This window comes from Phoca vitulina, unplaced genomic scaffold (genome assembly GCF_004348235.1).
Source record: "Phoca vitulina isolate PV1807 unplaced genomic scaffold, GSC_HSeal_1.0 scaffold2, whole genome shotgun sequence".
Classification (NCBI taxonomy): Eukaryota; Metazoa; Chordata; class Mammalia; order Carnivora; family Phocidae; genus Phoca; species Phoca vitulina.
In genome coordinates this window covers 54,456,068-54,469,906 of record NW_022589705.1, presented here as the reverse complement: position 1 = coordinate 54,469,906, position 13,839 = coordinate 54,456,068, and the positions used below count along the sequence as shown (strand labels likewise).

At 44.4% G+C, this 13,839-nt stretch overlaps 1 long non-coding RNA gene across 1 annotated transcript; it reads right to left on the bottom strand.

Annotated features, from left to right (window-relative positions):
* Positions 1 to 1,589: 1,589 nt before the first annotated feature.
* Positions 1,590 to 13,036, bottom strand: LOC116646887. The gene is made up of 3 exons (XR_004302236.1): positions 12,744 to 13,036; positions 2,839 to 2,875; positions 1,590 to 1,834 (listed from the first exon to the last, which is right to left on the bottom strand). It is a non-coding gene; the product is annotated as an uncharacterized LOC116646887 (long non-coding RNA).
* Positions 13,037 to 13,839: the final 803 nt, after the last annotated feature.

Here is a 13,839-nt window from a genome sequence, read left to right as displayed (position 1 = left end):
ATATGGAAACGCAGATTGTCAGAGAGCAGAAGCAATTGAAGAACCACCTAGTTCTACTTTCTTGTTCCATAGGTAAGAGCATGGAGTCCCAGGGGAAATGGAAGTCTTGTCCCATGTGCCCATGCTGGAACTAGATCCTCAGTTTCCTGACTTCTCACATCTTGCTGAATCTTCCCTCTAACAGGAAACAGATTGAGCTTTTGCAAGAGCATAGGTATTGAGTCGGGTCAACCTGGATTTGGGTCCCCACTTGCTATTTCTTTGCTGTGTGATCTTGGGCAAGTTACTTAATCTCTCTGAACTTGTTTTTTTCACCTATAAGATGGAGATAAAAGCAGTCTCTTTGAAGAGGGGGCCGGGGCAGGGGGCGCGGCGTGAGAATTAATGTGAAGGCTCCGGGACAGTGTCTCTTCACAAGTCGTGATCCAGACCCCATTCTCCACTTCTATTAGCTTCTCCAGCCCCTGTTCCTTTACCTACGTTTTCTCTGTTCCTGAGAGTTTGTCAGAGATCTACAGAACATGTATTTCTTTGGAAGGTCTTTGTGTAGCACTACATAAATTCAGCGTATCAAATAAACCCACTCTTGAGAAATGACTCTACATTTCCCTCTAAACTTGATTTAGGGATTCTGATCCCTAAGATGCCAATGGCAACTGAACTCTGCCCCCTAACCCAGCCCTCTCTTTCCCCCCCAATGATGACTCTTTATGGATTTCAGGAAGCGCCATGTGAAAATAACACCTTGAAACCAGAAGCAAAAAGGAACTGGAAAGGCTTCTGCAGGAAGCAGAATATAAAGAAGGTGGAGGGTGGGAGCTCAAAAAAATAAGCAATCACAGGGAGGTTTTGTTTTCTCTTTCAAAATGATTTTCGATGGCACATAGTTACTTGTATTTGTTCCCTGACTTTGAGAGGCTGACAAGTAGCCGTCTCATTTTAAATATCTATTGTTACTCCTGAGGTTTTATGCAGAATAGAAAGGATTGTTTTGAACAGTTTCTCATGGACAAGTGGAAGCTGTACTCTTGCTACAGATGATTCATCCAGGAGAAGCGATATATAAACAAGGCTGCCTGCTTGGAAAGCGGATGGGAGGGCGAAGTATTTCAGACGGGCTTTTCACTCCTGTGCCAGCTAATGAGAAAAGCGAGCTCTTGAAATAGCAGGGGTGCTGTGGAATGGAGATGTCAGAAAGTTTTAAAATCTTGCATCTCAGAGTTAATATCAAAGCAGGCATTTCTCAAATCTCAGACGAAGCCCAGTTGCTTTCTCACAGTCATGGTGTATTGACAGAGCCTGGGCTCTGGGAGCTGATGAGGCTGAGCAGGCTAAGGCGAGACAAGCACCCAGGGCACAAAATTTTAGGAGGCATCTACTTGTAGAGTCCTATAAGGGCACGGTCAGCACCTGCATGACCCTGAGCGTGAGTGCCTCCTTAAATTTTGTACCTCGGGGGCTTCCCGCCTCATCTCATCCAGGCTCTGGAACTGAGTTAGAATCAGATCTCTGTCACTTATTGGTAGCGTAACCTTGGAGAAGCAATTGGAATTAGGCTTGACTGTAACAGAAAAACCTCAGACAGGGGTGGCTTTCACAGGTAGATGCTTATTTCTCTATTACAGAAAAATATAGAGCGATACAAAGCAGGGCTAACATCATGTCTCTGTTCCATAAAGTCACCAGAATCTAGGTTTCTTTTAGCACACTGTCCTGCCGTTCTGGTGTTTTAGTCTTCATGATCCAAAAGGGCAGCCTCCAAGGTTCAAGATGGAGACATCCATGTTCCAGGCGGCAGGATGGAGGAAGGTGCATGAACCATGTGAACACATGACTAATTTTAAAAATCAATAGAATTACAATTACAAAAATGTAGACCAGACTTAAAAAAAAAAAAAAGAAGTAATACAAAAATAAAATTTTTTATTTTTTGGATTGTTAAATCACTTGTAATTGTTATTTCTATCAATGTCCCTCCAAATTCCCAACATGAGCATCAAGTTTATTATAATTAGGCCACGGTCTTGCTCCCTGCAACTGAAAATGTTTCCAGGAGGACACATTCTTATGTATCTTCATGAAATGTTCCTAAAGCCATAGCCTTGGGAATAGGAACATTACCCAGAGTGGGGAGACATCTGTGTATTTGCCTACCCAGCATTCATTCCCCATTCTGGTAGTCACACCCTAATTTTGCTTTGGGGAATTACCAGGTCCTATTACTTGTAGATTTGGTAGAAACTATTAATTGGGCTTTGGGTGGGAAGGGGGGGAAATGTAACTCAAGTCAGAACAATAGCCTCCCTCTCTCTCAGGAACTTGTCTTTTGAATAGAGAGAGAAAAGGCGCAAGAAGTATGATTAGGGATAATTCTTTCCAACAGAGGCATGGATTTCAAACAAAGTCCATGAGCTGCCCCAGACTCTATTCCTTCTGACGTCCGATTCTTCAGCTATTCCTTTAAATCTTGTTCATCATGCCCCATATCCCTCCAGTAAACTTCTTTTACTTAAGTTACTTGGAGTCTGTTTCTGTTGCTTGCAACCCAAGAACCTTAATTGACACAAGTAGTTATTCATTGTTCTACCTGAAGATTTGGAATTGTATAGGCTGGTCCGGACTATTGTTAACTCTAGCTCTTTCCTCCCCAGCATCTCCCGATGAAGCCACTAATGCCTCCCGCCACAGACTTAGCCCTGCCCTACCTTGGAGCCAACATCGAAGTGGGATATGAAGGTGGGATGAGGATTTAAGTTATCCGTCTTATATCTGGGTTTTAGTGACTAACAGGACTGTTAAGACTGAGACCAACAAGGTGGTAAGTGATATGTAGCATACCAGAGAGGAAGTCCCAGGGGCCAGGCTGAGGAATTACCTAGAATGCACCAATCCAAGGAAGGAAAAAGAGAACATGTTATGTAGATTTCACAAAACAAGGAGTGTTGCCTGTCTTATTCCCCCCTCTATCCCTAGTACTAAAAGCTATGTCTGGTCATGGCAAGTACTCAATAAATATATGCTAAAGGAAAGGATGAAAAAACAGTAGCATTAAGAAGGGCTGAGATCTGTGGTGGCAGAAACCACGTGAAGGGGTGAGGTGACCTCACAGAGGTGGAAAGAGGTCAGTAAGCAAGGGAGTACATACGTGGAGTTGAGGGTACAGAAAGGTTGGATTCTAAAGGTGCCAACCAAGGCAGTCACTGTGATGCTTTCTGGTTTTCCACCATGTTCTCTTGGGTTCTTCTCTCTGCTAATTACATCTCTTAGCCAGAGTCAGCCTCAGAAAAACCTAGTGCTACCACATTCAGCTTCTTCCCTCCTGCACCTCCAGCTCCCGGATGATTTGGCCCAGCCCATCAGAATGACATTCTGCCTTGGTCCTCCCCTTGAGTGCTAATGCTTTCCCTTGTCCTAATCCCTAACCCAGGGTCTGGGGTTCTTGTACCCTGCCTTGCTCTTCCAAATCTTCCTCACTAAAACCAAAGACTCGCTCCACTTTCTTGACAGGTCCCTAAGGTATTGCCACCAAGCTCAGGCTTCCAAAATGATGATGTGGTAATAAAAACAGTAATGACAATATCTAACATTTATTGGACATGTATAATGGTCAGCTCCTGGGCAAAGCTTTTTTACTTTTGTAAAGGGCTCACCATAACCCCATGAACTGAGTGTTATTATTTTGGCATGGATGGTTAGTAGCCTTCCCAACGTTCACTCTCCCATTCACAAAGGTTAAAGACTACACATCACACACTGCCTTGTAGCTAGGAGTGACCAGTGAAATATACACGGAAGTTGCAAGGTGAGCTTCTGAGAAAGCTCTTTAAAGTGGGTAGGGTGCCTTTTATTGCCCTGATCTTTTTCTCTTTAGTCTTGGCTGAAATGTGGCCATGGCACCTAGAGGGCCCCTTGTAACTATGAAGTGACTTTCGGATGAAGGTAGAAGGTGCCTATGCTCCTGATGACTGTGGAGCTGCCCCACCTCTTCAGGCTTCTTTTATAATAGAGGAGATAAACCTCTAACTTTTTAAAGCCACTGTTATTTGGCTGTTTTATTTCATGCAGCAGAGCGTAATCCTGATTGATTAAATATTTTAATTAAATATTAAAATATAGTGGGGCAGACAAATCTATAGTGCTCCCCAAATATCTCTATGCCCCTCCACATTTCTCAGTCTCCCTTGCAGTTAGGCTGGGACTGTGTTTTATTTTGCACCATGGGCTCTGAGCAGAAATTACATATGTCACTTCTTTACTAAGGCACTTCAGAGCCGGTGTGCCTTCTCCAGCTCTCTCTTCCCTGCTGTAGTAACACTGGAAGCTGCATGATGAGAGGGTAGTGTCATAAGATAGAAGGAAATGGGATCCCTGAGTCCCGCGGTGGAGAAGGGCTCCCGCTAACCTGCCTTTGGGTGGGTGAGAAATTCACTTCTGTTTTGCTAGGCCACTGAGAGTTCAGAGTTGATACATGACCATAGCATAGGTTAGCCTATTCTGACTAATATGCCTTATTTTATAAACAAAGAGATTGAGTCTTTCAGCAATTAAGTAACTTGCCTCAATCAAAGGGGCTACTTAGTAACCGAGTCTATCTGACCACAATAGCCAAGCTCTGTAGTCTCCAATTCCCTCCTTAGTTATTGGCCTTATTGGCATTCCTGATTCTGTTGGCCTCCCATTATTTGCTTCCATCCAGGTCATTCTTCTTTCCTGCAGCATCTCTCTCTCTGGCCTGCGTAGACTAGAATACCACATGCCCAAATCTTAACCGATGACACTAAGATCATAGAATTATGTCTAATATTGCAATTCTGTGTTGGAATTTATTTAGAATCTTGGCTGGGTGAGTTGGCCAATACTGAAAATGGCTGCCTAGCGTCTGGCTCCTATTTGGTCTTTGGCTAAAACAAAAGATTCAAAGTTGATTTTCAGCACCGGGTTTGTAGTATTTTCTGTTTTCTTTCCTGAGCACAATGAACAAAAAGAAAGTGAGATGTGGCCATAATTCTGTATCTGAATCATTTAGCTTGGTAGGTTGGAACAACTTGCTCACAAGAAAAGCTCATGTATTCAACAGATGTTATGTTTCGGGGGCCCTGATAGATTCTGGGAATACAAGGAGGATTTTACCACACAGCCCTTATTTAAAGGAGCGCCCAATCTCAGGACCTGCATAAGTAAATAAAATGCAAAATAGTGTGATAAGCCCAGAGAGAATCAGACTGTGTATCAGACACAGTGGTGACACAAATGAGAAGGTTGTCTTTTCTGATTGTCCCCATTCCCATAGGAAGGGATTTTAGTGCCCCAGCTGGAAGAGTTTTTCAGAGATTGCTGAATGTTGAGTGCTGTGCTAAGCATTTTCTATAAATCAAATTTTGTCTCTCATTTACAACTATTGCATCTATTCCAGGGATGAGTCAACTGTTGCTCAGAAGGAAAGAGAATCGGTCAAGGTCACACATGTAGGATCTTAACCCGGTTCTGGCCAACTCTGGCACTTCCTATTTCCTCCAGTGTACCCAGCTGGTCCCTCTGCGAAGGCCGGTGGGTTTATTCCGACAACATAAGGCTCCATCGTCTTATCCAGTGAGTTTCCTGAGCCCAGCCCTCCACAGTTCCATCTCAGCGTGGGCTTCTGGGAAATTTGGTTCTTCTCAAGGCTTCCCTACCTGCTGAGCCTTATTCTTCATTCTGAAATAAGAGCTGCCCTGTACTGTAAACAGTATCTAGCGCTCACTTCCCGGCCTCCGGCTGGTAGAGCAAGAACATTTCCAGCGCATATGCTTCCCTATTCTGTAAAAAATGTGTTTATACTTGGTCCCCTCTGAAGGAGGACGACGCCCATGCTTTCCTCCCAGCCGAATTTATTGGCTGGGCTTTTTCGAATCCTTTACACCCTGAGAAGCCGGGAGCGCCGGGTCTGCCCTTTGGCGCCATCTACCGGCACTGCTCCAGCCTCTGACCGAGCCCCAATTAATTGGATGAATCTCGCCACACCATTAGCTGATGTTTTTGTGTGTGTGTGTTTTTTTTTTTTTTTTTTTTTTTGGTCTTCAAAGACTAGAGGGTGACCAATTAGTAAAGAAAATAGATAGCAAATCTATCATACTTTAAAGAGACAAGAGTCTCCTTTCTCTCACTTTTCCTACCCCACCAGTTGTGACATTCCTTCATCTTCAATTCTTTCTTCCTTTTAAAAATATTTATTTTGTTCTTATATAGAGATCAGGGCATGGGGCACACAGCCACACACCTGAGCAAACAGAGGGGCTGACTGATTTGCTGGCGTAATGAAAAACATTAGTTTTGAGCTCATTACCGTGATTCCACAATGGGCACCAAATCCCACTTAAGACCCACGGAGGAAGTCTTCAAAGGAACACTGTTCCAGGTCTGTGCCTGGCGCGAGTGAGCTGCCTCTCTGAGTCTTTGCAAAGGAATAACCCACAGTTGGAGACCCAGGCCTGTCAGATCAAAACCAGGCTTTGCCTCCAGACCCTGAAACAAGTTGCAACAGTGAGCCTTACTCATTCATTTTCAAAATACAGCCTGTTCTCTACAAAATGGAGCAAAACCTCTTAGATTGGCTCTAGCTTCTCTATTTGATATATTAAAGGAGAATCTTGACTCTTTCTAGGTTTCTGCCAGTCTGTTTTAAATCCAAATGGCTTGGCTGAGAGTGGTTTTTGGTTATTTTTTCATTTGAAATGGAATTCAAAATAGCAGGGACATAAAGCGCACATATGGATGGGAGAGAAAATTAAAAGGTCCCTGGAGCTCCCCCCATTCACCTTTCACGTTAAGGAAAAGGAATTAGCGTTTCTTGTAAACCTACTGTCTGCTGAAGTAACCCTTGGGGAGAGCCGTTGAAATTCTCAAGATTTCTAAAGATTTGGATTTCTTCAGAGGCAACTTGATGGAATGATCAAGAGCTTGACTTTAGAGCCAAACCCTGCTCCTGACTCGTACAGTCATGAGGACGCAGCCATTTTCTGGGACCAGTCTGGGTCCAGGTTCCTGGCGGGGGAGCAAGCCTGTGATAGCTTGCTGATAGGCCTGTTGTGAGGTTCAAACAGGTAACACAGAAGGCATTTCCCCCCCGGGGTCTGGGCACATCTCAAGAGCTTCACAAACAGCTAATGTCAGGATAAGTCTCTTGGAGCCAGGAATCAGAGCTTCTGCCCTATGCATGAGATGTGTGACTTTTAGAAAATGCCTGGGTTCTCTTTGCTCACTGTCATCTAACCTCTCAGGTTGTTTGAGACTTGAGGGTCGAGGTACTATATTTGGACATGCCGCATTAAACTGCACACCATCTGGATCCACCTGCCCTGTGGCCTCCTCCTCTTCCCATCCCCTCCCTTGATTCCCCTGGAGGGAACCTTACATTCTAACCACACCGGTCTTCTGGCTACTTCTAATGCATGCTTTTGCCCAAGACAGGAATGCTCTCTCCACCCACTCCCATATGCCTGACTAATTCCTTCAGGTCTCCGTTTAAAGGTCACTTCCTTGGAGAGGCCTTCCCTAATGACCAGACTGAGTCAAGCTCCTCCCCACCCTTCCACTGAAGGCTCTGGGAGTGCACCCTTTACAGTATCTGCAGTAATACTACTTGCAAATCTTTGCAGCCCTTTGCAAAGTGCTGGGTTTGATAAGTAATTGTGATCATCTTTTCAATAACCTGTTAAATGTCTCTTTTCCTTACCTGACAGTAAGTAGGCAGAAACTCCATCCGTTTTTGTCCATGAATAGTTGATGATTGACTGAAGGGCCCTGAGTCCTACCTTACTCCTTGATGTCCCCTCTCCCTGGAACACTATCACCCCATTTTTCTGTCAAACTTCCCCTCATCTCTTTTAAGATACAATTCCAAGTCAGCTTCTCAGTGAAGCCATTGCTCACTCCCTTAGGTGGGATATTGTTTCCAAGGTACATTGTTATTTACCTCTGTTACAGCAATTAATATATTGGATGCCATCAGCTTTTTTTTTTTTAAGATTTATTTATTTATTTAAGAGAGAGAGAGAGAGCGAGCAAGCATGAGCAGGGGGAGGGGCAGAAGGAGAGAGAGAGAATCCTGAAGCAGACGCCTCACTGAGCACAGAGCCTGACATGCGGCTTAGTCCCAGAACCCTGAGATCATGACCTGAGCTGAAATCAAGAGCCAGCTGCTTAACCACCTAAGCCACCCAGACGCCCCACCATCATCAGCTTTTGGTAGTAGGATTGATGTCTTAGGTAGCTTCTCACTTCCAGTGCTTAGTGGGTGCCTGGCAGAGAGGAGGCATATGATAAACATTGGGTGAGTAAACATGGTAACACTACCTTCTGAGAGAGTAATGATCATTCAATTCCATGTTAGTATCCTAAGGTGGAAAGATTTTGACTATTAATGCCAAGAATTGGTCACCATATTACCTCCTAGAAATGTCTTAAACCACACAGTAGACTCATCAACCTTTCTTGGTATGTCGTACTTGCAACACTGGATTTATCATTCATTTCTTATGCTAATAACCAGTTCTAGAAATTTTCAGATATTTTTCATGTAAAGATCTTTGATGTTGGGGCACCTGGGTGGCTCAGTCATTAAGCGTCTGCCTTCAGCTCAGGTCATGATCCCAGGGTCCTGGGATTGAGCCCTGCATCAGGCTCCTTGCTCAGTGGGAAGCCTCCTTCTCCCTCTCCCACTGCCCCTGCTAGTGTTCCCTCTCTGGCTGTCTCTCTCTCTGTTGAATAAATAAATAAAATCTTTTTTTTGTAAAAAAGATCTTTGATGTGTTGTGAGGAGAAAAAAAGAATATTTTATTGTACTGGATTCTCCTTCTTAGAATTCAATCATGATGACAGTCTACTTCATTTTTTTCTGAATTTTACTACTTCAACAGTTGAATTGTGGAAATACTAGTGTAGATATTGATACTGATACAGTTCGGCGAGCAGGAGAGTAGAGAAAAATACAGACCAGAATAGATTAGTGGGCTTCCTGACATTTCAGTCTTGCCTGGAGTATATTTGACTCTATTTCAATTGGCCTGGATGAATAAATCTTTTACAATAAACACCACAAAAGCAACTAATATTAGTAAGTAACTATTTTTTTACAGAGTATTTTTACATGTTATATTGTTTAATACAATCCTCTTGAACATTTTCCATCCAGAGAAATATGTTTTGATCATTTATACCTGGAGCCCCCAACTTGTTATAAGAGATTGAAGAATGGATCATGAATCTTGACCCAGCTTTTGAAGGAGCCTAGATGCCTCTTTACCCTGGCCTGTAAAATTTGATAATAGTAACAATAATCACAAAATAGATGGAACAGCATCTACTCCTTTGTAGGTCCTGACATTGCTTTGATGATCTTCTCTTCCCCCTCTCTCTTCTCTGGCCATGTGGTTTGATGGGACTCCCAAACCCTAATATTGAAGGTTGACCTACACTAAGCCAATCGGTGTGCCACATGCCATCCCTCAGTCATGGTGATTGGTTCAGGGATGGATATGAGACCCAATCAGATCAATAAGACACCATCCTGGGAGGAGGGGAGGAGCTGCTGTCTTCATCTTACTTATTCTTATGAACAGAGAGTGGGGTCTGCAGGATACTATCATATGGAGCCTGAGCATGAAACTAACACTTCCCATAGCAAGCTGAGTGATGGAGAGAAATCAAAGCCTGATGATTCCATTTGAGCCCTGCATAGAGCCAGGTCTAGGCTACTTCTACTGATGGCTTTTCAATGATTTATTCCAATAAAATTGCTTTTTATTTAAATTGAATTTTCTGTCACTTGCAACCATAGAATTCTAACTGATACGTTTCCGATTTGCCAGCACTAAGCTAAGCCCTTGTACCTATATTAGCTTCTTTAATCTTTAATATTCTAATTGGTATTAGGGTTCATGAAGGTCTCAGTCACTGTACTGTTCCCGGACATGGCAGGAGAATGGCAATGTGTTCCTTCTCAGGGGTCCACATGTTGTCAAGATGCCATCCATTTCTCTCTCTCCCCTCCCCAGCACTCCTAACCTATTCGTTTTTCTCTCCTCCCCCTCTCCTTCATTCCCTTCCCAAAACTTGAGTTCAAGTCTCCAGGGAGATAAACATTAGCCCCTTGACCCAGCAAGCTCTGGGAGTCTGGACTTAGTCATCTCGCTGCCGAAGCCAGGGGGCTGACTGAGATGAACCCTGCGTAGCCCTTCCGGCTGCTTTGCTCTGGGAGTTATGGCCCTTCTCTGGGTGCCAGAGATTGCTTCTTCCTTTTCTGGCCCAGAGCCATCCTCAGAGGTTTCTTGGACAGCACCCAGGGCGACCCAGGCTGATAGGCACCCTGCCTAGATAAGGCATGTCATTGCCTGGGCATTTGTGTGCAGATGGCTCTGTTTGAAATCCTGCCTCTCTCTGACTTCACTTCCTGAATGTGCTGACAGGCCTCCGAGCCAAGTCAAACAGGTTCCCAATGCCCTGCCTGCAGAGCATTCCCCTCTGAGTGCAGCTGGGGAAACAAAACTTTTCTCCAGCCTGTAGAGAGGACCTGCCAGCCCTTATATGACCAAGAAGCAGGCCCTGTGAGACCTTGTTGAATCTTAGTGGGAAATGTTTGCATTTCAGCGAGGGTGGTTTGTGTGTGCATGCATGCACACTGGCTTGGGGCATGGGGTGGGGGATTCCTGATTCTTTCTTCTTAAATGAACAAGTCTACAGTGAAAAATGACTAATTCTTGCTTATCTGCTCCATACAAGGGCTTTACATATATGATCCTCCTGGAAACCTTCTGAGGGAGCCATGGCTGGCCTCATTTTTACAAAGGAAGGGATTGAGGCTTAGCAAAATTAAGGTACTTGCCCCATGCTCCCCCAAGTACAACTGCAGAGCCCAGATTTAACCTCTAGACACTTGGTTCCAAAATCCATGTGCCTCCTCTAACTTGTAATACCTTGATTCTTCATGGAGTCAGAAGGATAGGGAGGAAGAGTGGAAAGGGAGAGGCTCTGGTGTCTTCCCAGACCTGTGAAGTGTAGAATGACAACAGGGTCTGTGGCAGGAAAGTTGTGAGGCTCAACTGAGATATAAATTTATGTGGCAGTACTACTCAGGAATAAGGACATATGTGTACAGTGCAAGCTCTTTGGGGTCAGAAAGACCTGGACTCAACTTGGGCTTCTACCAGCCACTTATTCCATGAGCCCAAACAAGACCTGAACCTCCATTTTCTCATGTATAAAATACAGCCTTATCATTTACTTGTAAGACCCAGCACAGTGCCTGCTACATAGTAGAAACTTGGTAAATAGGATCTATTATGAATATTATACGGGTGTTTTTATTATACTTGTGAAAGATACGGTTAGTTTCTACTGGAGTTGGGAAAGGCTAGGTAATGCTACAGAAATAAGCAGCTCTTCAATCTCTGTGTCCTAAAACAATAAAGGTTAAATGTCTACTGTAGATATGCTGGGCCTGGGAAGGGACTCTGACCTACATCATCATTATTTAAAGACCCAGGCTAATGGACACTCCATCTCTATGTTTCCATAGTTGCCAAAGCTGGGAAAAGGAAGCATGTTGAATCTCACTTGCTCTTAGGCTTCCACCTGGATGTGACAGATGTCACCCCTGCTCACATTTCATTGGCTGACACAAGTCCATGTCTTCTTACCCACCTTCAAGGAGGTAGGAGATGGGAAAGTACTGCCCTACCTTGTACCCAAGAGCAGAGCTGGAAATACTAGGCTTAGAGCATTAGTGAGCATCCACCAACCCAAAAGCCATCCTCCCTCTCACTTCTTTCTTGCTGTCAGAGCCCTGATTTTTTACTTATTTTAAAAATAACTTTCTATGTTCCCTTTCCTATGTGCTTAGAAAAAGGTGATCCCAAAGGGCGAAGCATGACTGTCGGCCAATTATGGAGGTCTCATTCCCTGTTTGGGTATATGTATGGGACCAACTCCTGACCAACAGGACCCGAGGGGAAGTCAACTGGGGTGGAGGTGGGGCGCTTCTAGAAAAGGTTTCTCTTGCTAATAAAAAGAGAAAAATTAAAGTAAAAATCCTTGCATTGCATTTACCTATGATGCCAGGAACTGCCAAAACTATCTTGAGGCCACACGAGGAAGTTCCTTGACATACTAAGAATGGTGACGTGGAAAGATAGGAAGCCCCAGACCCATGATGATGTCAATGAATGAGGTCACTGAGCCCTGGACTTGGTTCATGTCTGGACTTCTTTAAATTGTGTCTTCTGTTACTGGCCTCTGTAAGCATCCTAACTGTTAGTGTGGTCAATTATATAACAGCCGAGGTTCCTGCCCACCTTTTTCCAGGACTTGGGATAAGGCCAGGGAAAATTCCTCCCACAGAGCATGAACCTAGATGAATCAACGCTCTGGAAGAGATTAGCTAGCAGCAGAAGCTGACAGACTGACAGTCCTGAGGAGATCTGGGAAATACACAAATTCTGTGCAGGTAGCCAGTGAGTAGCAGTAACCCAAGAAAGCAGTAACGTAGTGATCTGGGAATCCAATTTTCTGAAGCAACAAAGAGGCAATGATCAGACACTGTTTTTCAGTGGCTATACATGGGAGAAGTCTGTATGGCAAGAAAGTGTCAGGGCTTCTTGGTACTAAGTATTCTGGTCTGTCCGGAGAGGAGGAGTTTGCAGCAGGGCAAGGAAAGTTCACTACTCACTGCTGGGGCAGGGATGACATATCCCAGGAGACTATCTAATTACCTTTGCTCAGATGGTGTGCACATCAAAGGACCTTCTGATGACTACTTCAGTTCCTTGGGGTCCTTGATGTGGAATCGGGGACGTGCCTGGATAAGGAACCCAGGATCACCAGGGCGTCTGGTTCCTGGAACAACATAGGAGAAGAATTGGGTTCTTGAAGCCTAATTGTGGCCCCACCAGCCAGTGGATGAGGAACCTCGACAAAACTCTTAAGACTCACTGGGAGCATCAGTTGCTGTGTCTGTGAGACATAGCCAGGGGAGTGGTGCCAATGGAAGGAGACAGAAGAGAGAAGAGCACTTTGGAAATGGCGGGAGAGTGAACAGGTGAGGACAAATTGCATTGCTCATCATGCTTCCTTTGCTCACTCCACTCCAGGAAAGCAGGCCATCTCTCAACCCCTAGGGTACCCAGAACTCTTTCCCAAGCTTTCCCTCATGTGGCCCTTCCAGCTGCTGCCCCTTCTCTTCTGCTCTTCACCTGATGAACTCAAGTCATGGAGGAAGTCTCCTTTCAGGTGTTTTTTGCAGAAAGGCCTTTTTTCCCCCTTGGCCCTATTTAGATGGTTTTTCTCTTTCATAGTGCCCAGTTTTTCTTCACTGTCCTCGTGTAGGTGTAGAATCATACATTAATCTGTGTGTTTTCTATTTGCTGTGTCTCTTACCAGAATAAAAACTCCATGAGGGAGACATCCTGTGGATTTCACTCTCCATTGCCTTCTGAGTGCCTAGCACAAAATAGGAATTCAATGTTGCTTGAGGAATCAAATGAGTGTCATATGGATGCGAGGTGTTATTATTCAATTCCCCCCCAACATAAGTAAAAACATTGGTCTCTTCACTTGCATCGAAAGGTTTGTATAGTTTGGGTCAATTAGTCCCACTGAGCTTAGTCAATTCTGGGGGAATGACATAAAATGAGGTTTGGGTCCTGCAGTGGTGAGGTCACAAGCCTTTTTCTTTTGCATCTGTTTATTTGAGCATCCTGACACGGAGCAGGTGGACTCTGCACCATAAGATGACTTTCCTTCAGATGTCAAGTTGACACAGGAAAACTGAAGTTCAGGACAAGGAGCCGAGGTGAAGCGTGAACTTGT